Source organism: Chiloscyllium plagiosum, unplaced genomic scaffold, assembly GCF_037043375.1.
Source record: "Chiloscyllium plagiosum isolate Xiang-an unplaced genomic scaffold, Cpla_swu_hap1 HiC_scaffold_37, whole genome shotgun sequence".
Classification (NCBI taxonomy): Eukaryota; Metazoa; Chordata; class Chondrichthyes; order Orectolobiformes; family Hemiscylliidae; genus Chiloscyllium; species Chiloscyllium plagiosum.
This window is the reverse complement of record NW_028270175.1, coordinates 52,779,137-52,807,024: the sequence shown is the minus strand read 5'-3', so window position 1 is coordinate 52,807,024 and position 27,888 is coordinate 52,779,137.

Genomic DNA, 27,888 nt, shown 5'->3' with positions numbered 1-27,888 from the left:
GGCATTTCTCCATCCAGTCAACTCAAACCTTAACCCAAACAGCCCCAATCCCTGATATTGGCACAATAATATGATTTCACAGTTGCTTTCAGATGGAGCCAGAGAGTTACAGACATGTATCGCGAGAAAACAGACATTTATATCCAACTCATCCATGCCGACCTGATTTCCTAAATCTAATATCATTTGACACACATTGGCCCACTTCTCCCTTCACACTTTCTTATTGATAAACCCGTGCAGATGTCTTTTAAATATTTATTTTGAACCAGGCTTCACCTCTTCCTCTAGCAGCTCATGGCATCAATGCACCAAATTTGCGTGGAAAAGGTTTCTATGAGTGCGCTTTTAAATCTTTACTCCTGGACCATGCGACTTTGCCCTTTTGTTGTAGACTCCACCACCCGAGAGAAAAGACGTGTCTATTTACCCCATTCATACGCCTCATGTTTTAGACACGACCACCCGAGAGAAAGGACGTGTCTATTTACCCCATTCATACGCCTTATGATTTTGTAAGTCCAATAACGTCAGCAACTCAGCCTCTGACGCTCCAGGGAAACCAGCCCCAGTCAATTCAGTTTCTCCATACAGCTCAAATCCGCAAACTCTAGCAGCATCTTTGTAAATCCGTTCTGAACCTTTTCAAGTTTCACAACATCTTTACTGCAGGAGGGAGATCAGAATTGTACACAATATTCCATAAGTGGCCGAACGAATGTCATGTACAGGAGAAACATTATCTCCCAACTCCTAAACGCAATGCTCTGACTAATAAAGGGAAGCATTCCAAATGCCTTCTTCACTGTCCTATCTGGCGGCGACTCCAACTTCAAGAAACTATGAATCTGCACTCCAATGTTATTTTCTTTAGCAACAGGCCCCGAGGACCTTACCATTAAGTGTGTAGTTGCTGCCATGATTTGTCTTTCCAAAATGCATAGCCACACATTTGTCTCAATTAAACTCCATCTGCCAATCCACGGTCCACTGGCCCTTCTGATCAAGATCCTATTGCACCCTAAGCTTGCCTTTTTCACTGTCAACTGTACCTCCAAATTTGGTGTAATCTGGAAACATCCTAACTGAACCTACTATTGCCAAGTCCAAATCATTAATATATTTGACCAAACGATTTGGGCCCAGCACCAATCCTTCTGACACAATAATGGCCACAGAACTCCAGTCTGAAGAACAATCCTACAACACCATCTTCTGTCTTCTACGTTCGAACCATTTCTGTATCCAAATGGCCAGTTCCCCATGTAATGCATTTGATCTAGTCTTGCCACCAGTCTACAATGATGAACAATTTCGAATGTAGTACTAACGTATTCAGCCTACGTCCACGCCTGTGCCTTTATTAACTTTTGTTTCTTCTTCAAAAAACTGAATTAATTTAGGGAGACATGATTTCTCATGCACAAAGGAGAAAATGAGGACTGCAACCGCTGGAGATCAGAGTCGAAGTGTTTGGTGCTGTTCGGGATGAAGGTAACAAGTCGCAGTGGAGGATGGAGCGATAGGTGGGAAGGAAGATGGACAGGTAGGATATGTCAAGCGGGAGGTGCCGAGTTGGAAGTTTGGATCTGGGAGTAGGCAGGGGATGGTGAAATGAGGAAGCGAGTGAAATCCACTTTGTCCCGTGTGGCTGGAGGATTCCAAGACAGAAGAGGAGAACCACATAGCCTTCGTCTTCAAGGAACATATTTTACTTGTCCATGTGCTTTCCCCAGTTACCTGTGCTAAACCCCCATCAACACTGCCTCCTGTAAAATGGCTATCCCTGTTTCACAATACCTCTGCCAACACAGAATCTGCTCCCAGTTGGACCAAGTGCACAATAGAACATCCCAGATGACCTCCTTCTTCAAATACAGAAATTTTCCCTCCCTCGTGGTCGATGATGCTCTCCTCCACTTCCCGCACCTCTGTCGTTGAACCCCTCTCCTCCAATCGCAACAAGGAGATAATGCCCTTGGTCCTCGCCTTATGCCCAATCAACCCCGCGGATATACCTCATCATCCTCTGCTATTTGCATCACCTATTGTCAGATCCTACCACTAGGAATATATTCCCCCAAAATACCTATCTGCATTCCGCAAAGATAATTCCCTCTTTGACCCCCCTGTTATGTCCACGCTCCATACCAACACACATTCAACTCCAAGCGCCTTTCCCTGCCACCGCAAGAAATATAACCCTGCGCTCACACATCCCTCCTCACCTCCGCCCAATACCCCAAAAACTCATTTCACTTCCGACAGATATTTACCTGTACTTCCACTCACGTCATCTACTGTATTCATTGCTCTCGATGTGGTCAGCTCTACATCGGGGATACAGGAAGCTAACGTTTGGATCGTTTCAGAGAACATCTCTGAGACAAACGCATAAAACACTGCACTGCCCCGTACTTAAAGTACCCCTCCGACTCCTCCTAGGGCTTGCAGGTCTTGTGTTTCCTCCACTGCCAAAACACGTATCACCAAATATGTGAAGGAAGAATGCCTCACCTTCTGCCTTGGAACCCTCCAACCATATGGGATGAATGTGAACTTTTCTCATTTCCCTCACACCAACTTATTTTATTTCAGTCCCACCTTCCATTTCGGCACTGCCCTTATGTGCCGTCCTTGTTATCCATCTTCTTTCCCACCTATCTGCTCAACCCTCCTCTCCGAGTTTCACCCCCAACTTCGTTTAACTATTGCATTCACAGCTACCCCACAACCCCAGCCCCAATCCCCGATTTATCTTTCAGACCTCGTGGACCCAAAAGGAACAGCATTGAGCATTCTATCTGTTCAGTCCCTTATCATTTTTTGTTGTCACGTTGGTGCATCAGAGACATTTTCTTATTTCTGATTTGAGAAAATGAATGCTCTCCACGTGATCCTTTGCAATTGATTCTCAGGACACTCTGGTCTCCTTCAGGCCCAATATAGGTGTTTGAAAGGATGAATGTCCTCATCTGGGTGCCATGAAACAAGCTAAAGGTCCTCATTGGGCTTCTTCTGTTTCTTATGTTCTTTTTTTTAATGCTCGAGGTTGTCATTTTGCTAGAAATTCTATGAAGGAATTTTGCAATCACTGACACTCAAAGATTTGTGAGCCATCTCCAGGTGAGGTATGCGGGCTGTATCCACATGAAATCTGTGTCTACAACATGATCAACAAATGAAAGACATATTCCAGAGATCGTATGCTCTGGACAAAAAGAAAATGAACGGCCTCTTTTGTAGTGAGAATGGGTTTTCCAATTACATTTTCCAAAGCTTCCCCTAACTGCGTGTGTAACAGTCTTGAGGAGCTGAATAGTCTCCTCTGTTTCTGTGCACCAGCTAACAGGAGCATCTGACCTTCAACTAATCCTGTGTAGCAACAGTAAGGGGTTGAATGGAATAGGGAAACGCAGGAATGAAGAAGAATCGATCTTTCGATGTTTTGCCCCGACTCCAGAAGGCACTAAATCTGTGACTAATAAGTAAACTTGTGATGAACGGAAAATCGAGATAATTCCCCAAATGTTCTTCTGCCTCTGATGGTATTCTTCACACACATGCTTCTGGCCAATGGCTTTCCTGCAAGAACAGTTAGTCCAATTGACAGAATACTTCTGCCTCAGGAGTAGGCAAATTCCAATGAATCTTCAAATGGAATTCTTCAGGTGGTAAAGTTGACCGATGCATTTTTAGCTTACGAACATTGTTATGGAGGGGGGGAGAGAGACAGAGAGAGACGGAGTGTAAGAGAAAAATAGAGAGAGAGAGAGTTCGACGGGATAATTAAGCTGTCGTTGTCAGAAGGATTACACTTGCTCGCTCTATGTGGTAAATCATACACCAAAGTAATCCGAGCCCCAAACTGGACCATGTGAAATCTCCTTGACTATTCCCTGACTGTATGACACCATCCAGTTCTCTTAACCATGCAGGTGCACCACGACTGCTATTGGACCCAATATCATTTGCGCACTAAAATGGGTACCCATTTTCTAATATGAAGGCATGGCTATATGTGTTCATGTAATTTTTAAATTAATGTTTAATGTCCTCATAATATCCAGTTTAAACTGAATACATCCTATTCCTGAAATTGATTCCCCTGTTTTAGTGTCCAATAAAGGAGAAAACATCCATCCTGAGTCATTTTCCTCCAGGACGGATGTGGTTCAATATGAACATCTCTCACACTCAGGCCTGAACTGTTAATTCTTCGTAACATAAGACCTCCGTCCCAGGACTAAGTAAAATGAAAAATCTTTGAAAACTTTTCTGAAGCAGTTGTATGTTTTCATGCAAACCTTTTAAGGGAAATCAAAACTACACTTAGACGTGGTCTCGGCAATGCCCCGAACAGATACACTAAAACATTGCTGCGATTCTACTCAACATCCTTTGCAAGAAACAGTCTGATTCCATTCAACGACCCAACAACTTGATACATGTGGAAACTGACTTCCTTGATTAATCAGGGATACAAAAAACCCCTCTGTATCAACACATTCTGCGCCCTCTCTTCATTCAAACAGATTGCAGTTGTTATATCCTTCTGAAAAAAACAAAAACTTCCCTTCACCCACATTACAGTACTTACACTAAAGCTATGTTCACGAACCTCCACTTTCTGTATCACATTGCAGAAGCTTTGTCTCCATTTGACAATTCATTGAATTACTATCTTAGGTTATAAAGTAATTGAGTTCTAATAAAATCGGTCGCCTTGAAATAATCCATTAACATAGATTGTAAATCATTGATGACACCACTGAGAAGAGTTAGGCACTCCACTAGATGCAGTTTTACAAGCCGAAATGAAACATTTATCTCGACTCTGCATTTTGTGTAAATAACCAGGTCTCCGCTATTCCCTATTATCAGTCCAGAAAGTTTAAATAGCATCGCGCTGCATTGTGTAATATGTTCATAGGGCTTTGTGTGCCATGACTTCTTTCTGTTCCTTTCCAAACTCTTAAGGGTGCGGAATGAACTCCCCCTGTCTCATAACGATCCTGTCTAGCTAATTGGGATCTTCGTCGATCTCTAATAAATTCGAAGAGTTGTTGACAGAAGTAACAGCAGTTGATTGCAGAGTTTTAATCTAAATTGACCTCTTGGGCCTTCTGCTCCATTCAGAATATACATTGTTGATGTACTTGTGCAGAAAAATCCGTTTCCTCTCTGTTTCCTCTGAGCACTGACTCACGATTCTATCAGATAACAGTTGAACGCAGGCTGTATTCCGTTAATATCCCAGTCTTCATGGCTGGCTGAATCACCTCCTCCTGCTCCTCTGTAACAGTCTCGAACAGCTGAATGGTGTCATCCAGTCTCAAGGCTCAAGGTGCTGATTTACTGCCTTCTTTTACTGTACAACTGACTAAAGATGCTGAATAGCATAGTTCTGTTTCTGTGTAACAGTACCGAGAAGCTGAATGGCCTCCACACCTTCCCCTGTAATAGACATAAGAGGCTAAATGGTAGTGTTCCGATCCTCAAATTGAAAGTCCTAATGGATTCCTCCTCTTGCTTCCCTAACTGTCTCGAGGGGATGAATGACGTTTTGTTCATTCACAGGATGAGGGTGTCGCCGACCTTTCAGCATTTATCACTATCTCGAAATACGTATCAGGCAGTTTTGTGGCAACCATATTGCTGTTGATCTGAAATTTCATCTGGACCAGACTAGATATGGTCAAAGAGCCCCTTTCCAAAAGGGAATCATAAAGGAATTATCCTCTCTTTTTCGAATATAACAGATTCAAGAGACTGAATGACTTCCTTTTGACCCTCTATAAAAGACTCAAGAGGCAGAATGGCGTCTTTCTGTTCCTGGAACTGGCTTAAGTTGTTGAATGGTCTCTCCTGTTCTCCTGTTGCTGGCAAGAAAAGTTCCATGATAACGTCCGCTTACTCGGCTCGGGAAGCTAAATGTCCTTCTCCTGTTCCTCTCTATCATGCTCCAGAGGATGACTGACCTCCTGACGTTCTGGCGTCACAGGTTAAAGAGGCTGTTTGACTTCCCTCTGTTCCTCCGTAACTAGGATTGTGACTGAATGGCTTCTTTCCGTTCCCATCCAACAGGCTCAAGAATCTCAATTTTCTCCTCCTGTTGAACTGTAAGAGAGTCATAAAGCAGAATGGCGTCCTCCTGTTCTGCAAGAAAAGATTTGATAGGCTAAATGAGCTCCTCCAGTTCCTCTGTAATGCTCTCGAGACGGTGAATAACTTTCTCCTGTTCACTGGTTACCGCTCAAGAGGCTGAATAACGTCTTCCTGTTCCTCTGAATCAGACTCTAGAAACTGATTCTGCTTCTCCTTTTACTCTGTGGCACAGTATAGAGTGTGAGTGGACTTTTGTTGTTCACGAGTAACAGACTGTTGAGGCTGAATAGCCGAATCCAGTCTCTCTGTAACAGCCTCAATACATTGAATGACACAGCAATCCGTGGATGATGAGCAACGGCGAAACTGTATCAGATGGAGGTCTGCCCCTTATCAGTTACAGGAACACAAACAACGCAATGTATTCCAGATGATTTCTAAGTGAGAAATCGCACAGTTGAAGCAACAATTCTCTGCATTTTCATTGCTTTCCTTTGCAAAATGTGCTGACATTCCAACCTTTTCAAGTAGTAATATGCTAGAGTGGAATTAGTGTCTCTTATCCTCTGTGCCAGGCACTTGAGGTCAGAATTGCTTACTCCTATTGCTGCGCATTAGACGTGATGCTCTGAATGATGTCACAAGGATGCACAAGGTTACGAAAGAATTTGTTAGCAGTTTGTTAAATATAGGTCCGGCGTAACACAGTGTCAGTGAGCAATGAATATCATTTTCGAGGTTTATGTTCCCTCGAAATGTCCCTGCCAAACATTTGTGTCGCTGGTCAGTAGCTGTTGAAGATGTATAAACAGATAGCGAACTGGCACTACTCACACAAGACAAGGAAGCAAGATGAAAACGTTTGAGATATTTACAGTTCATGTCTCAGTCAACCTCAGCGATTCCATCCATCCAGACGGAATAAGTGACCTCTTTTATTGTGATATTATAAGTGATGCAAGGGGGTAAATGAACGTGATTGCACTGTGACTGCAATAAATGACAGTCTCCATTAATTCTAATTATTGCACAAGAGGATATCCATCATTTAATGATAAATTGGCTCCGTTCAATCTGTTATCCCATAGTACGAGCAGGAGCATCACCGACAGCATGAACAGGAATCATCAGCTGCAAAGTGATGGGAAGGAGAGATCCGAGTCTAAGAACAATAGACTGTAATGTTTCAAAATAAATAGGCGTTGTTCCGAGGACGTTCAGGCTCTTTCTGCACGTTAAAATCAATGGTAGTTATCAGTGCAGATAACCACCAGTCTCTGCATCCAATGCATAATCCTTAACATTTACTCTCAGTCCAACTAGACCCCAACACATGAGCACATTCTCCTCTCCACCCTTCTCTGTCTTCCACAAGGACTGTTCCCTTTGCCAGGAATTGGTTTGCACCACACCGTCCACCGATTCTCGCCTTGAACTCCCATGTACCCCTCCTGCAACCAGAAAAGATACAAAACCTGCTGTTGCACCATCCACCTCACCTCCATCAACGGCTCCAAACCGCCCTTCCGGGTGATTCAGACGTTGACCTGACTCTCTTGGAAGCTAGTTTACTGCATCAGGTTCTCCCAAAATGGTCTTCTGTAAATCAGTGAGGCCGGATGTAAACTAAGAAAACGCTTTCACTGAGCATCACAGCCGCGCCCTCAGGGGCTGAACGGAAGACCTAGTTACCACCCATTTTAAATCACAAGCCACTCCCTTTCCGACATGACCAACATTGGCCTCCTCCATTGCTACAAGAAATCTCCCATTTTAAATAATCTCCCTTCGCATTCCCGACTCCCTTTCCAGGATCCCCTCCATTCCATTCCTCTCAGCCATCTACCGGATACATCCTTCCTATCCACCGTCCAGGTGATTGTACCATCTACGTGTCTCCATCTAACATGCCTCACCATCCTGCTCACGCCACTCTCTTTATAGGCAACTCTCCTTTCACATAATCCCAGTACTAAAGAAAGGTTACATCCGAAATGTCAAATTCTCTACCTCCTGATGCTGTCTGTCTTGCTGTGTTCTTACCGCCTCCTGCTTGTCTACGCTAGAACTTTCCAGGCAGGTGGAGTGACGCATCTGTCACCTTCCATTATGTTGAATTCAACGTCATTATTCGGTGACAGCCGCTATGTATTTTTGATAAGGTGAATACAGTATTTTCTCCCTCAGCAGGGAGCTGCAAGCTGTGTCCTTGTTTTTCCAACATAGTGGATTCCCGATGGTGTACGTGGTATAATGAAATCCCCATGTCAAAGTGGCGAGGGAGAGGAACTGAACGATCTTTCATTCTATTACTGTTGCAACGTTTCCACGCACAGTTATATAATGTTTGCGAAGACTCACTGAATTGGCAGCAGCCACAGCATCTTCATTCAGAAGCAGTCAGCCGTTCCCATTGTCTTCGGGTTCCCAAGTCGAACGAAAAGAATACCATCTCGGATAAATTCCTTGATACAATGAATCCTTGATAGACGGTTGAACCACCCTCCCCTCACGACTCCACACAATCTTCCAATCACATCGAAACATTCCGTGTGGACTGAGAGCAATTGGACCACTGAGATCATCAGTCAGGGATTTGTTGCAACACTACCAATGTCTGAGAGCGGTAGTGTGAACTCTCCATACACACGGTATCACTTAGTCCGGTGTTCTCTCTGCATTCCAATAACATGCAGCCTTCCATTCTTCCTGAAAAAGGCATGGCATATTCACAATTAAATTACTTATATTACATCTGCCAAATTGTGGGCCATTGCTTATCCATTTATAGATTTTCTACCTCCTCTTGACCGCTCAATTGCCTCTTGCCTTTTGAGCGTCATTAACAAGTTTAGTTATAAATCATTTTTTACATTTATCAAAAGCATTGAGAAAGTTTGCAAATAGTTGAGGAAACAGTACTGGTCACTGTGTTACTGCAGTTGTTTCTTTCCGCTAAACTCGTAAAGACGAATATATCCCTAACATTCCCTGCTTCCAGCTCGTTTACCAGCTCTTCCTGTAATCCTGTGTAGTAGCGTTAAAACACTGAGTATTCCCTTCAATTTTCTGTCTTTCAGGAATTAAAGATGAGACGATCTGCTCCAATTGCTGAGAAACGTCCTCAGAGGCTGAATACTCAGTACAGCTTTCATCACACGGTATCGGCTGCCCAGAGAGAATCAGACGAACCAAGGGTCAAATTTTAATATGAGGCTGTTTAAGGAGGCCATGGATAGCGTAGGTATACAACACTTTAAATACAGTGTAAATACAGTGTTATCATGTCAAGATGATATGGTCAGGATTACTCTAATGATTGGGATAAAAGCATCCAATTCGTATTGTTTGCCACTCGAGATGTCACAAACGAATCTACTCAGTTCACTCCGTTTGAGTTAATATTCGATCGTGAAGTGAGAGACCTTTTGAAATTAAAGAAAAATTGGTCGGACCAAAGTCAGAGATCTCAGAATTCGATTATGTATCGGACGGGATGGAGAGATTAAATCGAGTAGTAGAGTTAGTTGTACAGCAGCTAAAAAGGGTACGGTGTTGATTGAAGCAGGTGGAAGATTAAAACTTCTGAGACTTGGACGTTTCTTCAGGGGATAAATTGATAGTACTGTTTCTAATGATAGCAGATATCTTCAAAGCCACGTTTAGTCGTCTCTATCAAATTGAGAAAAAGTTGAGTCACGTGAATTATTTAGTAAAGATGCTATCAATGAAAAGGGGCTGTCAAGTATGTCATGTGAAGTTGAAACTTTATTGCTGGAACAGCACAGCAGGTCAGGCAGCATCCAGGGAACAGGAGATTCGACGTTTCGGGCACAGGCCCTTCTTCAGGAATGAGCAGAGAGTGTTCAGCAGGAGAAGATAAAAGGTAGGGAGGAGGGACTTGGAGGAGGGGAGTTGGAAATGTGATAGGTGGAAAGAGGTCAAGGTGAGGGTGATAGGTCGGAGTAGGATGGAGGCGGAGAGGTCAAGAAGAAGACTGCAGGTCAGGAAGGCGGTGCCGGGCTGGAGGGATCCGGCTGAGACAAGGTGGGGGGAGGGGGGATGAAGAAACTGGTGAAGTCCAAGTTCATCCCCTGCGGTTGGAGGGTTCCCAGTCGGAAGATAAGACGCTCCTCCTCCGACCGTCAGGTTGTTGTGGTTTGGCGGTGGATGAGTCCAATGACCTGCATATCCTCGGTGGAGTGGGAGGGGGAGTTGAAATGCTGTGCCACAGGTTGGTTGGGTTGGTTCGTCCGGGTGGCCCAGAGGTGCTCTCTGAATCGCTCCGCAAGTAGGCGGCCTGTCTCCCCAATATAGAGGAGGCCACACCGGCTGCAGCGGATGCAGTAGATGATGTGGGTGGAGGTGCAGGTGAATCTGTGGCGGATATGGAAGTTTCCCTTGGGGCCTTGGAGAGAAGTGAGGGGGGAGGTGTGGGCGCAAGTGTTGCACCTCCTGCGGTTGCAAGGGAAGGTGCCGGGAGTGGTGGTTGGGTCAGTGGGGGGTGTGGATCTGACAAGGGAGTCGCGGAGGGAGTGGTCTCTACGGAAAGCTGATAGGGGAGGGGAGGGAAATATATCCTTGGTGCTGGGGTCTGTTTGGAGGTGGCGGAAGTGACGGCGGATGATGCGCTGTCCATGGAGATTGGTGGGGTGGTAGGTGAGGACCAGTGGGGTTCTGTCCTGGTGGCGGTTGGAGGGGCGGGGCTCAAGGGCGGAGGAGCGGGAAGTGGAGGAGATGCGGTGGAGGGCACCGTCGACCACGTCGGGGGGGAAATTGCGGTCCTTGAATAAGGAGGCCATCTGTGTTGTACGTATTTTGAACTGGTCCTCCTGGGAGCAGATGCGGCGGAGACGAAGGAATTGGGAGAATGGGATGGCGTTTTTACAGGGGGCAGGATGGGAGGAGGTGTAGTCCAGGTAGCTGTGGGAGTCGGTAGGTTTGTAGTAGATGTCCGTGTTGATTCGGTCGCCTGAGATAGAAACAGAAAGGTCTAGGAAGGGGAGGGAGGAGTCCGAGACTGTCCAGGTGAATTTGAGGTCGGGGTGGAAGGTGTTCGTGTAGTGGATGAACTGTTCAACCTCCTCGTGGGAGCACGAGGTAGCGCCGATACAGTCATCAATGTAGCGAAGAAAAAGATGGGGGGTGGGGCCAGTGTAGTTGCGGAAGATGGATTGTTCCACATACCCTACGAAGAGGCAGGCATAGCTGGGGCCCATGCGGGTGCCCATGGCTACTCCTTTTGTTTGGAGAAAGTGGGAGGATTGGAAAGAAAAGTTGTTCAGGGTGAGGACCAGTTCGGTCAGTCGAAGGAGGGTGTCGGTGGAAGGGTACTGGGTGGTACGGCGGGAAAGGAAGAAGCGGAGTGCTTTGAGTCCTTCGTGATGGGGAATGGAGGTGTACAGGGACTGGATGTCCATGGTGAAGATGAGGCGTTGGGGACCGGGGAAGCGGAAATCCTGGAGGAGGTGGAGGGCGTGGGTGGTGTCATGTACGTAGGTGGGGAGTTCTTGGACTAATGGGGACAGGACCGTGTCGAGGTATGCCGAGATGAGTTCGGTTGGGCAGGAGCAGGCTGAGACGATGGGTCGTCCGGGGCAGTCAGGTTTGTGGATTTTGGGCAGGAGGTAGAAACGGGCGGTGCGGGGTTGTGGGACTATGAGGTTGGAGGCGGTGGATGGCCCCACCCCCCATCTTTTTCTTCGCTACATTGATGACTGTATCGGCGCTACCTCGTGCTCCCACGAGGAGGTTGAACAGTTCATCCACTACACGAACACCTTCCACCCCGACCTCAAATTCACCTGGACAGTCTCGGACTCCTCCCTCCCCTTCCTAGACCTTTCTGTTTCTATCTCAGGCGACCGAATCAACACGGACATCTACTACAAACCTACCGACTCCCACAGCTACCTGGACTACACCTCCTCCCATCCTGCCCCCTGTAAAAACGCCATCCCATTCTCCCAATTCCTTCGTCTCCGCCGCATCTGCTCCCAGGAGGACCAGTTCAAAATACGTACAACACAGATGGCCTCCTTCTTCAAGGACCGCAATTTCCCCCCCGACGTGGTCGACGGTGCCCTCCACCGCATCTCCTCCACTTCCCGCTCCTCCGCCCTTGAGCCCCGCCCCTCCAACCGCCACCAGGACAGAACCCCACTGGTCCTCACCTACCACCCCTCCAATCTCCATGTACAGCGCATCATCCGCCGTCACTTCCGCCACCTCCAAACAGACCCCAGCACCAAGGATATATTTCCCTCCCCTCCCCTATCAGCTTTCCGTAGAGACCACTCCCTCCGCGACTCCCTTGTCAGATCCACACCCCCCACTGACCCAACCACCACTCCCGGCACCTTCCCTTGCAACCGCAGGAGGTGCAACACTTGCGCCCACACCTCCCCCCTCACTTCTCTCCAAGGCCCCAAGGGAAACTTCCATATCCGCCACAGATTCACCTGCACCTCCACCCACATCATCTACTGCATCCGCTGCAGCCGGTGTGGCCTCCTCTATATTGGGGAGACAGGCCGCCTACTTGCGGAGCGATTCAGAGAGCACCTCTGGGCCACCCGGACGAACCAACCCAACCAACCTGTGGCACAGCATTTCAACTCCCCCTCCCACTCCACCGAGGATATGCAGGTCATTGGACTCATCCACCGCCAAACCACAACAACCTGACGGTCGGAGGAGGAGCGTCTTATCTTCCGACTGGGAACCCTCCAACCGCAGGGGATGAACTTGGACTTCACCAGTTTCTTCATCCCCCCTCCCCCCACCTTGTCTCAGCCGGATCCCTCCAGCCCGGCACCGCCTTCCTGACCTGCAGTCTTCTTCTTGACCTCTCCGCCTCCATCCTACTCCGACCTATCACCCTCACCTTGACCTCTTTCCACCTATCACATTTCCAACTCCCCTCCTCCAAGTCCCTCCTCCCTACCTTTTATCTTCTCCTGCTGAACACTCTCTGCTCATTCCTGAAGAAGGGCCTGTGCCCGAAACGTCGAATCTCCTGTTCCCTGGATGCTGCCTGACCTGCTGTGCTGTTCCAGCAATAAAGTTTCAACTTTGATCTCCAGCATCTGCAGACCTCACTTTCTCCCTGTCATGTGAAGACGTTGAAAACGTATAGCAGAGAGACAGAGCTCGAGATACAGGTGCTAGTTACTGCCCGCTAAATGAGGAATCAAATCCAGATGATATGGATTTTGAAGTACCTCAGAATAGATTGAAAATGAGGAAGTCCTTGAGGAGTGGGATAGATTACTAAGCTACCTGTCTCAGAAGCGTAGAACGGTGTTGAAAGAGTTGGAACATAAGGAACGATGTAAAAATCAGATGAAGAGGACTAATGCTATTGTACATGAAGTAGATGTAGGGAATACTGTTCCTATAAAATAAAACCCCTATCGGCTAAATGTTTTGCAAGCCAGACAGGTCCATATGAAGGAGGAGGCCATAGTCGATGAGAACACCATTGAAGCAAGCCAGAGAGAGTGGCGTTTGCCGATCGTCTTAGTGCTCAGAACCAACGAGACCCAACGATTCTATATGGATTGTCAGAAGGTCAACACGATTACAAAATCGGACTCATGTCCAATTCCGAGGTTGGAGGACTGTATCGAGAATGTCGGACAAGCCGGTTACACTACCAAAATTGGACTTAATGCGTGGTTACGAGCATGTACCTGTAGTAAATTTCTCCCATTGTAACACCAGATTGGCGACATTAGTTTAAAGTGATGCCCTTCGGAATGAAGAACGCTGTTACCACATTCCAAAGACTCATGAACAGAGCTTTGGTTAGGTTAACAAGTTGTGCAGTCTATTTGGACAATGTCGTGATCTTTAATGAGTTCTGGAATGATCACTTGGTATCGTTGGCAGAGTTCATTGAATGACTACGAGAAGCAAAATTGGGGATAAAGCAAATAAAATGGAATTTGTAAAAACGGAGGTGATGATCTTGGACATAACATCCGTCATGGAAGGATTACCTCCTTCCCTCGGAACACATAACGATGGCTGTCGATAAAGAAAGAGGTGCTTTGAATATTTAGGACACAGCGAATTCTGTCGGAAGTTTGTTGCAAACTTGAGCAGTGTAATTGCACCCTTAACAGATGTTCTGAAGACCACAATGTTTCGGTGGACAGAACCATGCCCGGAGGCATTCAACCATTTGAAATCGATATTCACGACCAAACAAGTTTTAGCAACACCAAACGTTTCAAAAATAATAAAGTCGGCATCGATGCAATTGATATTGGAGTTGGAGCTGTACTCCGACAGGAATGTGAAGATGGAATTGAACTGCCAGCTAGTTACTTTTCGAAAAAAGATAAACATCTAACAGAGGAAATGTTCCACAATCAAAAATGGACAATTGAATTTGGTACTGACCTGACAATATTTAAATGTGCATTTCATGAACAATGTTTCTGAGACGATTTGTACGCGGATCACAATCTGCTTATATTCTTTGAATGTTTAAAATTGAGAATATGTGACTATTTCCTTGCAGTCTTATGTTACAGACGTTTAATTATAAAAAAAAATACATGTCCAGATCAGAAGACTGCAATCACAGATGCGTAATCACAAATATAACTGATAGAGTTTAGATGACACACACGCACAGCTGTAAGCGAAGAAGTTAAGGTGAACTGATACTAAAGTTATTTGTATATTAGGATAACGAGTTTAAAAAGTAGAGAAAGAAAATGAAGCAATCTTTTCATTATGATGGTTCATTATTTTGTTAAGGGGGAGGTGTTATGAAGATGTGGGTGTACTTTCAGAGAGTTAAAAGCAGTGGAACTTCCGGACACAAGAACAACTGTTCTCAATAAGGGAACAATGCAAGTCATACATGGTCAAACAAAATGATCAGCTAGTTGCCTGGAGCCAAAAAAAGAACAAGTTCGAATTCGGCCAAATAGTTTAGATTATATCCCGAAAAATACCAAACTCCAATCTTGTTTGAACTAAATATATTGACCACCTTAAAAGCCAATGACATAATCTTGTGCTTTACGGATATAAGACGATGGAAAATGGAACAGTTGAGAGGAGAACAGCCACGTCCTGGCTTGAAATGCTATCTATCTTAAAAGTACCTTTTCGATCAGGAGTCTGTGACGCAGCAATTTCTGACAAGGACAAAAGAAGACACAGGAAGATCCGAAGACAAGCACCTAAAGTTGCCTACTTTTGTGCTAAGAAGTGTTGTTTTGTAAATCTTAATTGGGAATTTTATCGGACTAGAATTACAGAAGGGAAGGAAAAAGATAGGTTCGAGAAAGAAATTGCAAATAGTGGTTAGTTAATGATTCTCTTTTATACATTTTGAAATTATTTTGTTAAGTTTACTCAACACAGTTGTTGTCCACTCGAATATTTACAGCTTACTGCACGGGATAAACCTTTTCTGTGTTACTGGTTTTAAATTAAGCAGGAGATTTTTCCCTATGTCGTAATACTAAGAACATAATAACAGTGAGATAGGCTCTCCATCCCAACAAACCTGCACTGGCACATGATGCCTTTCTAAAGTTAAAAAGAACGCTCGCCATTTTATTCCCCACCGACTCATCTCTGTGTTAAGATGCCTCTAAAATGTTTCTAATTTATTTTCTTCTCCTCTGTCAGTGAATTTCAGGCACTTCCACATTCTGTCCAAAAAAGAAAAAAAAAGCCTGTCACATCTCCGTGAAACTTTCCGCCTTTTACTGAAGCAAATGTCCCCGAGCTACTGATATTTCTACTCCAGATGAAAATAGCCTCTTACTCCCGTCCTATCTATGCCTTTAACAATTTTGTAAATAACTATCAGGTAGCTCCTCAGCCATTGATGTCCACGTGAAAACAACCCATTTGGTACATTTTCTCTTTCAGACTAATATCCTCCAAACCAGGCGATATTCTGGTAAAGTTTTTCCACTTGCTCTCCAGCACCTCGGTTCTGCTGGTGTGAAAACCAATACTGCGCACAATATTCCAAATATGGCCACAGTAAATTTCTATAACTCTGCAACATGATCCGCCAATATTTATACTGCATGCTCCCACAGATGTACCCAAGTCTTCTTAACCACAATGATTACCCATGTTGTCACTTTCAGGGAATTGTTTCAATATCGATATGACTAATAGATTTTTCTTCGACTGGATACTTCCCTCCTGCAATTGGCCTTGTAAAATGCATCATCGCACAACTGTACCTACTAAATTGCATGTGTATTTTTCTCTCTTCCAAGTTTCCAGCCGACCGATATGCTGGTGTGTACTCTCGCAATCATTCTCACGATCGAAACTCCCCCACTCTTTTCACATATCTCCAGTCACATAAACACCATTCCACACCGACTTAGTCCACAATGACCTCGCAGTTCTGACCCATTTTACCGACTTACTGCTGATCAGTGCCTTCAACGTCTGTATGAGCCTACAATAAGAAGCACTATCAAAGGTCTTGTTCTGGTCCATAAGGCCACCATCAAGCCCCATTCCCACATCAATCACCTTTCTTAATTCTTCAAAATGTTCAATTGGATTTGTGAGAATGATCTTCCCCACACAAATTCATGCTGCCTTTCACGCATCAGCCATGTTTTTCCATGAGACAGCTGTATCTTTAAGAATGTTCTCCAGTAATTTCCCTACCACTGACCTAAGGCTCACGAACTGAAATTTCTTCGATTAACTCTCGTTCCCTTCTTCAAAAAGGAAACAATATTTACTCTCTCCCATTCTCAGTAAACTCTCGTGTGTCCAGAAGAGCATAACAAGAATGTGTACAACCCCCAACATTTTTTTTCCCTCACTTCTATCAACACTCTGTGATTGATACAATCAAATCTAACAGACTTGTCTACCTGAATGCTTTACAAAACGACCAGTATATCCTCCAATTTTTCGAAACTGAAGTACCTTGGAATATCACCACATCCTTCTCTCGATTTACTATCCATGCTGTCCTCTCGACTTACCACCCATACTGTAAGTCTCCTTTATGAATACGAATACATAATATTCGTTTAGGACTTCACCCACTTCCTCCTGATCCACGCATTAATTCCCTCGTTTTTCCTGGCATGGACATACTCATTCCCTGGCTACTGCCTTGCTCCTGATAAACCAGCTTGGGTTTACCTTAATTACGTTTCCCAGTTATATTCCAGGATGTATTTTTACTCTCTGAGCTCCGCGTTAACATTTTTAATATGTTTTCAATACAGTTTTCGAGGCCTGTCAGTGTCTTCAGTTTCCACACACTGACAAGTTCCTCCTTTTCGTTGTTTGAATGAGCTAGCCATTCCTCTTGTTACCAAAGCTTCCCAAATCTTGCCATTCTGAGCACTCTGTGTCGATGATCGGATCTCATATTCCTAAATCCAGGAACATTTAGAGGTTTACGACAATGTTCGAAGAAAAGGCTGATGAAATTCAATGTGAGCAAACGTGAATACTTGCACTTTGGAAAAGCGAACACGGGCATGAACTATTTTATAAACCGGGAGGAAATTCATATTGCTAACGTACAAACGGATCTGGGAGTGCTACTACAGGGTTCTCTAAGGTTGACTTGCAGGTTAAGTCCGTGATTTAAAAGTAGTGAAGTGCTACTGAGACTTTATAAAGATCTGGTTGGGCCCCGTTTAAAATACTGTGTCCAGCTTTGGGCCCCATACCTCAGGAAGGACATACGGGCACTTGAGCGCGTCCAGCGGAAATGCACATGAATGATCCCTGGAATGATAAGCCTAACATACGATGAACGGCTGAGGATCCTGGGATGGTATCCATTGGAGTTTAGAAGGTTGAGGGAAGATCCAGTAGAAACGTACAAGATATTGCATAGCTTGCAAAGGTCGGACGCTGGGAAATTTTTTTCGTCAGGTGAGGATATTAGAACTTGTGGCCACAGCCTTAGATGTAGCCGAGGTCAATTTAGAATTTCAGCAGCCACAGATTGGTGGGCCTGGTTAATTCATTGCCACCGAGCGCATTGGAGGTCGGGTTATTAAATATGTTCAAGGCACAGATTGATAAATTCTTAATCTATCAAGGAAGAAAGGGTTATGGGAAGAGTGCAGGTAAGTGGCGGTCATATGTCCATCAGCCATGATTGAATGGCGGAGTGGGCTCCATGGGCTGAATGTGATCTTCTCAAAGAATACTCGCAGATTCATCACTATACTTCACATTGTTGATGTCATTTTCAATTTCAATTCAAATTAGGTATCATATACAAGCCGTGCACAGCTACAGGCGGTTTCTGTTGTTTGCCTTTTGTGTTTCTTACTTTGTTTTTTTTTCATTTTCCTTATTGCTTGATCTAATTTGCCAGCATCATTTCACAATTTCTTTTTTGGTCACAGCCCTCGACATTCCATTCTCCTCTATAGTACTGAGATCCCTCTAAATGTCATTGCCGAAGCCTTATTTTGTCAGTATGCTTGTTGACTTCCAGGGAACTATGGATTTAGCAGCCAGACCATTATCATTTTTGAGAAAATACTTTCTCAGAGCCACTTTTCTCGACCTGATATTGCTCTCATTCTAGGAAAAAATGAGGGCGGTAGAAGCTGAAGCTCAGAGTCGAGAGTGTGGTGCTGGAAAAGCACAGGCGATCAGACAGCATCGTAGGACCAGAAAAATCGACGTTTAGGATATGAGGCATTCATCAAGAATGAGGGTGTGAGCCAACGGTTTGGAGAGATAAAAAGGAGGGGGATTGGGCTAAGGGGAAGTTAGCTGAGAGTGTGATCGGTAGATGGATGTGGAGGTGATAGTGATAATCAGAGAGGAGGTTGGAGCAGATAGGTGGGAAGGAATCTGGCCAGTTAGGACAGTTCACGAGTGTGGCGCAATTTCCAATGAAGCGTTCATGCCCGAAAAGTCGATTCTCCTGCTCCTCCGATCTGCCTGACCGGGTGTACTTTGCCAGCATGACACTCTCGAGAATGTTCTGATTCTGTTTAATCTACTTGTTATCGTTTCCTATTCATTTGAATGGCATTTTTCCCAAGTTAAGGAAATGAGCATCATTCATGCTAAAAAGCTAATTCTTAGTCTAGCTTTGCCATTTGAAATACCTACGTCAACATTAAAAGAATTATGATCACTATTCCTTAAATAAGGCCCCTTTCCTTCCAAATGGCAGTGGTCATGAGTGTGGAAAATACAGTATAAGGAATGCCACGGCACTCACACCTGCTGTTGTGCCTCAGTGGCGGAGGGGATGGATAGCAATCATGAGGACTGATTTTATCCAGCATTCTTCCTGGGACGCATCCATCATAGTCTTTGGGGACAGGCTTTCGGACATCAGCCATTAAAATGCAGAATTGCTGGCCTCTGACCTGCTCTTGATGGCAGTGTAATTTATATGTCTAATCCATAACATGTCTGGTCAATGAGAACAACTTTTATGCACAGAAGCACTATATTGGGCATTCTGTGCTGGTAATGTTATTGAAAATCAAAGAAGGATGGTTTGATTACTTTTTGCTATATTTTTCTAGCATTCATGTGGCATGAATATTATTTGCCATTTATGAGACTAAACGTGGATATTTTTCAGGTCTTGTTGCCGATGGACTGTTTCAGCATCTGTGGAATGGGATGATCAGTGAATATTTCCACGTCTGACCTTATAATAGGCAGAGAGTCATTGCAGCATCTGGAAGTGGCTAAGTCTCGCACACTCGCCATCCTGAGGTATGGCTGCAGAGCTGTCCTGAATTTCCAATTGCTGAAACTCACAACAAGCATGTTAGCGCTGGTAATTATTCCAAGCAGGAAATGCAATTTCCCCAGATTCCAGTTAACTATAATTTTATTCGGGCCCCTTTCGTCACACACTTTTAAATGGCGCCTCGATGTAAAGAGTAATTGCTCTCACGGCCCTTTTGGAATTCCACTCATTAAAACTGAGCTTGCAATGGAGACAGCAGCTCAGTGAGCCTGACGAAACAATAACTGAATGACACTGAGCAGGTTATTGCTGATTGATCACATTTTTATTGCAGATAGCTTCCTTTATATTTACATGGTAGATCGTACACCAATGGGTCAGTGATCAACTGCAATGCAAGTCCCTGCTTTTTGTTTACATGGAATACTGTGCAACTTATCACGTTGTGGGTAGATGTTAATGTTCTTGCCCAAATGGAACAGATCTTTTGGAGGTGTGGCAATCTCTGGAGGTAAGCCACAGTTTCTAGTGTCTCCAGCCATTTCTTGACATTGTATGGGGTAAACCGGGTTGTCTGAACACTGGTGTCTGTGATGCTGTTCCCTCCGAAAGTCACCAAAATGGATCACCTGCTTAGCCCTTCTGATAGTTGTTATAAACGCAACAGCTTGAATTTCCCTTCTGACATGCTGCGCTCCCCCATAGCTATGGATTTCATTGTTGGAGAGCAGTCTCCTCCTCTAATGGTCTCTTTCATTGTCCACTATCATTTACAACAACATGTGGCAGGACAACAGAGGCAGATTTGAACTATACATTGTGGGACCACTGAGCTCTCTCCTTCACTTGCTGCTTCTGCTGTTGAACATACAAGTCGGCATCTTTTTGTAACTGAAGGCAATAAAGGCTTCTCCAGGTTATTCTCAAAGATCTAGGCCAGGCTGGTTCTGCTTCTGGCATGTCCTTCTGCACTCTTCACTGAAACAGGCTGGAGCACTGGCTTCATAGTTACTGCAGAGATGGAGGTATGCCGGGCCGTGAGATTCGAGACCGTATGAGTTGTACAGCACATGATTCTGCTGCTGCCCGATGGCCTATTATACTTTCGTTGCTCTATCTGTTTAAAGTCTGTCCCATTCAGCTCACAGCTTGCCACACAATATAGTGAAGTGTTACAAAATGTGAAAATGACCCTTCCTCCCCACAAGTTCTGTGCAGTGGCAACTCTTACTGATATATTAAATTCAGAGGTGTCTCTCTGAAGTAGGAGGATCGGTGACGATGTTGTCAAGTGTATGCGTCCCTTTCATTGATTCCCTCATAACGTACCTCTGAGGAACCTCGCAGCCACAGTATCCAGCATAAATGCTGAACGCTATACTGATTATATACCAAGTAGCGACCTACCAACCACCCTCACCCCACTCCCCACACACCCCCTCCCCTGCTTGGTTTGCCCTTTCAGGGCGACAGAACCTACAAAACAAAAAGGTGATGTTGACTGGGACATAGTCCTGTTCCCTGAATCCGGCTTTAAGGACAAAGTATGCCTGTTGCTTGATTAGTCTGTGCGAAATATATGGCAGGTCCCTTTTACATTTTGTACCATGAAGATGTAATATCACTATATTTCTTACTTGTTTTAAAATGATCCGAAATTCATTCAAGTGAGCAATAATTAAATTACCAATGCGCACATCTAACCTTTACGCAATCCAGTGACTGTAGGAAGCAGCTGATTCATGTTCAGATCAGTGAACACACCATCTTGCAGTCAGCAAAGCTGTTGAAAATATCTTTTAAAAAGACTGAATTCAGACGCGGTGTTACTGGGCTTCACCACTACCTCCAAAACACTGGCCAGTTCCAAAATCTATCCAGAGTCCTTTCACACTGGAGCTGACCAGTTTCCACACAATCCCTCACAACAGACCAAATAGGGACATTCCTGAACAACAGGGAAATGCATGGTCAATCGACTAGCACAGTGCTTGGTGCTGGTCCAAACACAATTCAACATTTGTAAAAAAACACCTGACCAGAAGCATGTTTTGCAAGTTTATCTCTTCTCGTATGCCACCGAAACTCTGTAAGTCTCTACCTTGGACCCGATCCGAAATGAAATTGCTGTAAAGATGATGGACTTCTGACACGCATGGCGTCTTGCACTGAATCCCTCATAAATCGTATTCAGTGGATGTCAGCTCCACAATGGCAGTGTGTAAACAGAATTGATGACCAGGATGATCCCAGACCAACTTCCAAGTGTGTGACTCAAGATAGAAATTTCTATGTAGGTATTTATAGCATTGGTCAAACCATTAACAGCAAAGTCGCATTATTGATGGTTCGACATCGTAAGGTAATATTGACTTTTCAATTGTCCGATAAGCACAAAACCACCCATTTGTTCTCTTCACTTTTATGATAACTATATGATGAAAGCAGTGCACAAATCACAGTAAGGGGCTTTGTAATGATGCATCTCATTACTACAACCAAGAGCAAATTATTATGAAGAGTAAGGACGCAATTACTTTCCCTTGTAATAACATTGTGAGCTAACATTCACACACAATCATTTTCATGGCAAATTTATCACTGTCTAACGTTCTACAGCGACATATGGGTACATTATCATTTCCTTCTGTCCTTCTCATAGCGCAGGAATGTGATGTGTCAATGTTAGTGTGTACCTGATGTTAGGTATGTAGGCCATGCATTTGAAAGACTGACAATGTGTTTCAAACAGCAAATCCTTTGAGCTGTTCACAGCAACCAAGGCACTGGCTGTGCCCAACCAGCGTGCGCTCACAAAACCAAAACTCAGTGCCCAATTTTGGGCATTAATTGGACAATAGTTTTCATTCTAATTTATTCATGGGATGTGATTGAGCCAGTATTTATTGCCCTCCCATGTTGCCCTTGCGGAGGTGGTAGTAAGCTGCCACAATACACCCTGACAACCCAAGCACTGTAGGTACGTTTACAATACCATTAGGGAGGGAACTTGAAACAGTGACACTGAGGAACAGCAATATATGTCCCAATCAGGATGGTGGGTGGCTTGGTAGGTGACCGTTCTGGTGCTCCCATGTATCTGCTGCCCTTGTCCTTCTTGATGGTGGTTTTTCAGGGGTACTTTGTAAGAGGCTTCGGTAAATTTCTGCAGAGTACTATGTAGATGGCAGGCATTGTTGCGAGTGACTGTCCGTCGATCAGGAGTAATGCTGCACTCAAATTGATACATGGTTTATATCTAATCACATGCATTTTCAACGTGTGTCGAAACGATGGCGGATAGGCTTTCAGAAATCTTGAGGAAATTTATTTTTACTGGATTCATAGCCTCTGACATACTCTTAAAGACAATGAATTTATTTCGGTTGGCAAGTGTGGTTCCGGAATACCACAGGATGTCAGACAACAACTGAGGTACAGAGAGTCAAAACGTTTCAGCATAAGCCCCTCACTGGAACGGATAATGAATTTATTTGATTCATCCAGTTCTAGTTAACAGTAATATCCAGTATATTGGTCCTTCGGAATTCTGTTGACGCGATAGCATTGAATTTATTGTTAGAGGTGATAGTTGTCTGGCATGTGTGTAAGGATAAGGTGACTTGTCGCTTTTAAGCATGCGCCTGCATATTTTGCATATCTGAGTAATCACGTATGAGGTTGAATATTATGAAATCATTGGAAAACACTCCCACTTGTGATTTTGCGGTGGAGAAATAGTTATTCATTATGCAGGTGAAGATTGTTCGATCGAGAACAGACATCACTCTTGGAACTCACTGATAATGACACTCTTTCTCAGCTAGGAAACTTGCTTCGACTTCCACCTACTCCAGAGGTGTGTAACAACACATCTGAACAGATTAATATTAAAATATCATCCCTAAGGAGTTGAGTCAGGACGTCGTTAGCTCAATCAGTTAGATGGCTAGTTTATAATGCAGATTCATGCCAACACTGTTGGTTCAATTCCTGCACTGACTGTTTGTCCTGTCCTGCACAGTATTGCTTCACTCAGCTACTCCGTTCTGTGTAGCACACTCACTGTCCAGTTAAACTACTACCGATTCGCTCTTTCTAACAAGAGCGTAACCACATCATCTCTTCAGATTATGGAGTCTTACCTTTCCTTTTCTGATCTACAGGCATACCCAGAAACACTTTCCCTGGGTAATCGCTGCAGCGCTGTAGTGGAGCAGAGATAGCTGCTCTCAACCATCTTCCTTTGAACCAGGTATAACTTCAACCAGTACAGAAGTTTCTCTGATTCTCATTTGCTCCAATTTTGCAATTAATTCATGATGCCACATTTGATAAAGAACAGTTATGTTAACGTTAAGTGCAGCCACTCTTTGAGTGCGAGCAGCAGCTAAGGTAAGGCAGTTTTTTTTAAAATTACTTACCGGTAGCGGGCAGCGGTGTTTTTTTTCTCTTCACAGAAAGAGCGGGAGCAGCAGGGGGAAGTGACGAAGATCAGAGGGGCCGCCAGGAAGGAAAGCAGTGAGTGTAAATATTCACCCTTCGACGCCAACGGTCACTTTGAGTGCGAGCAACAGCTAAGGTAAGACAGTTTGTTTTAAAATTACTTACCGGTAGCGGGCAGCGGTGCTTTTTTTCTCTTCACAGAAAGAGCGGGAGCAGCAGGGTGAAGTGACGAAGACCAGAGGGTACGCCGGGAAGGAAAGCATTGAGTATAAATGCTCACCCTTCGACGCCAACGGTCACTTTGAGTGCGAGCAGCAGCTAAGGTAAGACAGTTTGTTTTAAAATTACTTACCGGTAGCGGGCAGCGGTGCTTTTTTTTCTCTTCACAGAAAGAGCGGGTGCAGCAGGGGGAAGTGACGAAGACCAGAGGGGCCGCCGGGAGGGAAAGCAGTGACTATAAATACTCACCCTTCGACGCCAACGGTCACTTTGAGTGCGAGCAGCAGCTAAGGTAAGACAGTTTGTTTTAAAATTACTTACCGGTAGCGGGCAGCGGTGTTTTTTTTCTCTTCACAGAAAGAGCGGGAGCAGCAGGGGAAAGTGACGACGACCAGAGGGGCCGCCGGGTAGGGTTTTTTTCCCTTTAAAAGCGCGCAGGAGAAGAACCCGAGGTACTACAGAGGTAGTGTCTCCCACCCGCCCTCCTCCTCTAACCTAAATAATAAGACCCGTTGTGGTAAGTAGGTAAGCGCTGCATTTTGCTTGTTGTATTCTTTAGACTCAGTTTTTTTTTAAAAAGGTTACTTTTAGAGGGATGGCAGTGAAGGCAGTGCATTGTTCCTCTTGCAACATGTTTGAGGTGAGGGATGCCATGGACGTCCCTGCTGATTACACTTGCAGGAAGTGCACCCATCTCCAGCTCCTCCAAGACCGTGTTAGGGAACTGGAGCTGGAGTTGGATGAACTTAGGATCATTCGGGAGGCAGAGGGGGTCATAGATCGGAGCTTTAGGGAAGTAGTAACTCCAAAGATGGCAGATAAATGGGTGACAGTGAGGGGGACTGGGAGGAAGCAGCCAGTGCAGGGACCCCCTGCAGCCGTTCCCCTCAAGAACAAGTATACCGTTTTGGATACTTGTGGGGGGGACGACTTACCAGGGGTAAGTAACGGGGCTCAGGCCTCTGGCACGGAGCCTGTCCCCGTTACTCAGAAGGGAAGGGTGGAGAAGAGCAGAGCAATAGTAATTGGGGACTCGATAGTTCGGGGCACAGATAGGCGGTTTTGTGGGAATGAGAGAGACTCACGTTTGGTATGTTGCCTCCCAAGTGCAAGGGTGATGTCTCTGATCGTGTTTTCCGGATCCTTAAGGGGGAGGGGCAGCAGCCCGAAGTCGAGGTCCACATTGGCACCAATGGCATAGGTAGGAGAAGCGCAGATGATGTTAGGCAGGCTTTCAGGGAGCTCGGTTGAAAGCTCAGAGTTAGAACAAACAGAGTTGTTGTCTCTGGTTTGTTACCCGTGCCACGTGATAGAGAGTCGAGGAATAGGGTGAGAGAACAGTTAAATGCGTGGCTCCAGCGATGGTGCAGGAGGGAGGGATTCCGGTGTTTGGATAACTGGGGTTCTTTCTGGGGAAGGTGGGACCTCTATAAACAGGATGGTCTGCACCTGAACCTGAGAGGTACCAGTATCCTTGGTGGGAGGTTTGCTAGTGCTCTTGGGGTGGGGGGGGGGGGGGTTTAAACTAACTCTGCAGGGGCATGGGGACCCAGACTGAAGCTTTAGGGTGCAGGACCTGGAGTGTTGGGAAGTTAGGAACATGGCATCAATTTCAAAGGAGGATACCGGTAAACAGAAAAGTTGGTTGAAGTGTGTATACTTCAATGCAAGAAGTGTACGAAATAAGGTAGGTGAACTTGCAGCGTGGGTTGGTACCTGTGACTTCGATGTTGTGGCTATTACGGAGACATGGGTAGAACAGGGACAGGATTGGCTGTTGCAGGTCCCAGATTTCAGCTGTGTGTTTTCTTGTTGTCCATGTTTAGACCAAGTTTTCAATGAGGCCAGGGGATGACTGCCCTGGTTAATCACAAACTGTACTTCATAGAAACATTGGTGCTGAGGAAGTGCTGATTGACACCACTGCTGATGACATTTTTCATCATAATATTCATGATAGTTGTGAGATCAATGGGGTAGTCAGTGAGTCTGTGCATATACAGGACACGCTCGATAGTTTCCCACATTGTCAGGTCGATGCCAGTGTTATATCTCGGTAGGAACTGGTTGAATGTCATGTTGAAAGTTTGTGAGAAGATTTGTAGCTTGGGTGCTCGTTATTATGGTTCTGTTCGCCGAGCTGGAAGTTTTTGTTGCAAACGTTTCGTCCCCTGTCCAGGTGACATCCTCAGTGTTTCGGAGCCTCCTGTGAAGCGCTTCTGTGGTGTTTCCTCCGGCATTTATAGTGGCCTGTCCCTGCCGCTTCCGGTTGTCAGTTTCAGCTGTCCGCTGTAGTGGCCGCTATATTGGGTCCAGGTCGATGTTTGTTGATGGAGTTTGTGGATGAGTGCCATGCTTCTAGGAATTCCCTGGCTGTTCTTTGTTTCGCTTGCCCTATAATGGTAGTGTTGTTCCAGTCAAAGTCATGTTGCTTGTCGTCTGCGTGTGTGGCTACTGGGGATAGCTGGTTGTGTCGTTTCGTGGCTCGTTGATGTTCGTGGATGCGGATCGTTAGCTGTCTTCCTGTTTGTCCTGCGTCGTGTTTTGTGCAGTCCTTGCATGGGATTTTGTACACTACATTAGTTTTGCTCATGCTGGGTATCGGGTCCATCGTTCTGGTGAGTTGTTGTGATAGTGTGGCTGTTGGTTTGTGTGCTGTTATAAGTCCTAGTGGTCGCAGTAGTCTGGCTGTCATTTCAGAGATGTTCTTGATGTATGGTAGTGTGGCTAGTCCTTTGGGTTGCGGCATGTCCTCGTTCCTTTGTCTTTCCCTTCGGCATCTGTTGATGAAATTGCGAGGATATCCATTTTTGGCGAATACCTTGTAAAGGTGTTCCTCTTCCTCTTTTTGCAGTTCTGGTGTGCTGCAGTGTGTTGTGGCCCTTTTGAATAGTGCCTTGATGCAACTTCGTTTGTGTGTATTGGGGTGGTTGCTTTCATAGTTCAGGACTTGGTTTGTGTGTGTGTATTTCCTGTGTACCTTAGTGGTGAATTCTCCGTTTGGTGTTCTCTGTACCATCACGCCTAGGAATGGGAGTTGGTTGTCCTTTTCTTCCTCTCTCGTGAATCGGATTCCTGTGAGTGTGGAGTTGATGGTCCGGTGTGTTTTCTCTATTTCCGTGTTTTTAATTATTACAAAGGTGTCATCAACGCATCTGACCCAGAGTTTGGGTTGAATTTGTGGTAAGACTGTTTGTTATAACCTTTGCATTACTGCTTCTGCTATGAGTCCCGAGATCGGTGAGCCCATGGGTGTTCCGTTGATTTGTTCGTATATCTGGTTGTTGAATGTGTAGTGTGTTGTGAGGCACAAGTCCAGTAGTTTAAGTATGCCGTCTTTGTTGATGGGTTCAACGTCCTGTTGTCTGTTATGTCTGTTCAGCAGGTTGGTTATTGTTTCTCTGGCT